Genomic DNA, 3,511 nt, shown 5'->3' on the forward strand with positions numbered 1-3,511 from the left:
AGAGAGGCAAAACTACAACCTAGTGGAGAATGCACACCAGCCAAGTGGATGATACATCTGTCATGGGGGGAAGCCCCAGCTGCTGTAAGAACGTGCAGCTGGAGATCTAACCAGACTTAGCAGAGGTCAAGGAAGGCTCTCTCGAGGAATTGATGATGTTGCTGAGAGCTGAAACTAAGTGAAGAGGAAGGAGATTGTTCTGGGTAGAGTTGGGGCAAACATGAGGGCCAGAAGTGAGAGAGCACATTGCATTTGGCCATATTTCCCTTTTTCCACAAACAGCTTAAACAGAAAATGATATTTTTGTGGCTCACTGGGAAGAGTGACTGGGCTGCCTTGGCCAGCTATTCTGAGGACTCAGAGCTTCAGTACCATGACTCCCTCTAGCCCATTCACCTCAATAAGTTGGGAAGTTCTGCATTAGAGGAATTGGAAAAAGCTTAGTAAGGATGGTATGAGCCAGGGAGTAACAGATGACCATAGAGAAGCAGACAACCTCAGCCAGCACCAGCATCCCTCCAAAGTGGTTCTTGCCCAGGGCCCAGCCCCACACATCAGACTGCCTGCAACTATTGCAGCTGGGTCTTACAGCCAGCTGCACTGGTGACAAGCCCCCACACTAGTGTGCCTACAGCAATAGTGACCCAGCCACAGACACACACAGATTACACAGCCCTGGAGCACCTGCCTCTGGTAACCAACTGGGACCCCACTACTGGGCCCCACAAAACACCTTATACACAAAGCCACTCCTTCAAGACAGGGAGACATAGATGGTCTACCTCATGTGTAGAAACAAACACAGAGAGTTAAGTAAAATGAGGAGATAAAGGAATATGTTCCAAGTGAAAGAAAGGAACATGCCCCTTAGAAAAATAAATAAATGAAATGGCGATAATCAATCTTCCAGATGAGGAGTTCAAAGTAATGGCCATAAAGACATTCAGCAAACTCAGAAGAATGGAGGAGCACAGTGATAACATCAACAAAGGGATCAAAAATATGAAAAAGAACCAATCAGAGCTGGAGAATACAATAACAGAAATGAAAAATGCACTAGAGGGAACCCTAACCCTGTCAGTCCAGTTGTTAAGACTCCATGCTTCCACTGCAGGGGACAAGGGTTTAATCTCTGGTCAGGGAACTAAGATCCCACATGCCATGCAGTGCAACCAAAAAACAAGAAAAAGAAAAAGAAGGAAAGAAAAGAAAAGAAAAAGAAAAAATCAATAAGGAAATATTGGCATTAAATGATACATAAGATCAGATAGACTTAATAGATGTATAGAGGACTTTCCACCCCAAAACAGCAGATTCATATTCTTTTCAAGTGCACATGGAGCATTTTCCAGGATAGATTACATGTTAGGCAACAAAACCAGTCTCAGTAAATTTAAGGAGATTGAAATCATATCAAGCACCTTTTCTGACCATAATGATATGAGACTACAAATCAACTACAAGAGCAACACTGGAAAAAAACACAAATACATGGAGTCTAAACAACATGCTACTAAACAACCAATGTGTTATTGAAGAAATCAAAAAGTACCTTGAGAAAAATGAAAATGGAAACACAACAATCCAAAATCTATGGGACACAGCAAATGCAGTTCTAAGAGGGAAGTGTATAGCAATACAGACCTACCACAGGAAATAGGAAAAATCTCAAATAAACGACCTAACTTTATACCTAAAGGAACTATAAAAAGAACAAAGTCCAGAGGTAGTAGAAGGAAGAATATAATAAAGATCAGAGTGAAAATAAGTGAAATAGAGGCTAAAGAAACAATAGAAAATATCAGTGAAACTAAAAGCTGGTTCTTTGAAAAGATAAACAAATTCTATAAACCTTTAACCAAACACATCAAGAAAAAGGAGAGGGCCCCAAAAAATCCGAAATGAAAGAGGAGAAGTTACAACCAACACCAAACACCAAATTATCATAAGAGTTTACAATGCAAAATTATACACCAACAAATTGGACAACCTAGAAGAAATGGATAAATTCCTACAAATGTAAAGTCTCCTAAGGCTGAATCAGGAAGAAAAAGAAAATCTGAATAGACCAATTACTAGTCATGAAATCGAATCAGGGAAAAAAAAAAAAAAAAACACCCAACAAACAAAAGTCCAAGACCAAATGTCTTCACAGGTCAATTCTACCAAGCATTTAAAGAAACTTAGTACCTGCTTCTGAAACTATTCCAAAATATTGAAGAGGAAGGAATGCTTCTAACCTCATTCTACTAGGCCAGAATCACCCTGATACCAAAACCAGACAAAGACAGTACGAAAAAATTTAATCACAGGCCAATAACCTTGATGATCATAGATGCAAAAATCCTCAACAAAAATCCTCAACAAAATATTAGCAGACCTAATTTAGCAATACATTAAAATGACCATGCACCATAATTAAGTGGGATTTATCCCAGGGATGCAGGGATGTTTCAATATCCACAAATCAATCAGTGTGTTACACCACATTAACAAAAGGGAGAATAAAAATCATATATCATCTCCATAGATGCAGAAATAACTTCTGACAAAATTCAACATCTATTTATGATACAAACTCTCAACAAAGTGGGCATAGAGGGAACCTACCTCAACAGAATAAAGTGCATATAGGACAAACCCACATTTAACCTCATACTCAATGGTGAAAAGCTGAAAACATTTCCTCTAAGATCAGAAACAAGACAAGGATGCCTACTCTTGCCACTTTTATTCAGCATATTATTGGAAGTCTTAGTCACAGCAATCAGACAAGACAAAAAGAAAAGAAAACAAATTCAACTTGGAAAGAAAGAAAGAAAACTGTCATGGTTTGCATTAGACATGACACTATATATAGAAAACCCTATAGATGCCACCAAAAAAAAAATTTAGAATAAATGAATTCCGTAAAGTTGCAGAATACAAAATTAATACACAGAGATCAGCTCGGTGCTTTGTGACCGCCTGGAGGGGTGGGATGGGGAGGGTGGGAGGGAGGGAGATGCAAGAGGGAGGAGATATGGGCACGTATGTGTATGTATAGCTGATTCACTTTGTTATAAAGCAGAAACTAACACACCATTGTAAAGCAATTATACTCCAATAAAGATGTTAAAAAAATCTATAATGTTTCTATACACTAATAACGATCTATTGGAAAGAGAAATTAAGAAAACAATCTCATTTACAGTTACATCAAAAAGAATAAAATATGTAGCAATAAATCTAATCAAAGTGGTGAAAGACCTGCCCTCTGAAAACTGTAAGATATTGATGAAAGAAACTGAAGATGACACAAATAAATGGAAAGATATACTGTGTTCATGGACGAGAAGAATTAATATTATTAAAATGTCCATACTGAAATTGAGGAGATGGAAAAAGATATTCCATGCAAATGGAAATGAAAAGAAAGCTGGAGGAGCAATTCTCGTATCAGACAAAACAGACTTCTTCACTCTTCACTTTGACTCCACTCAAAATAGACAAATCAACAGAATTAGAAAAG

The sequence above is a fragment of the Lipotes vexillifer genome, unplaced genomic scaffold (assembly GCF_000442215.2).
Source record: "Lipotes vexillifer unplaced genomic scaffold, Lipotes_vexillifer_v1.1 scaffold591, whole genome shotgun sequence".
Taxonomy (NCBI): domain Eukaryota; kingdom Metazoa; phylum Chordata; class Mammalia; order Artiodactyla; family Lipotidae; genus Lipotes; species Lipotes vexillifer.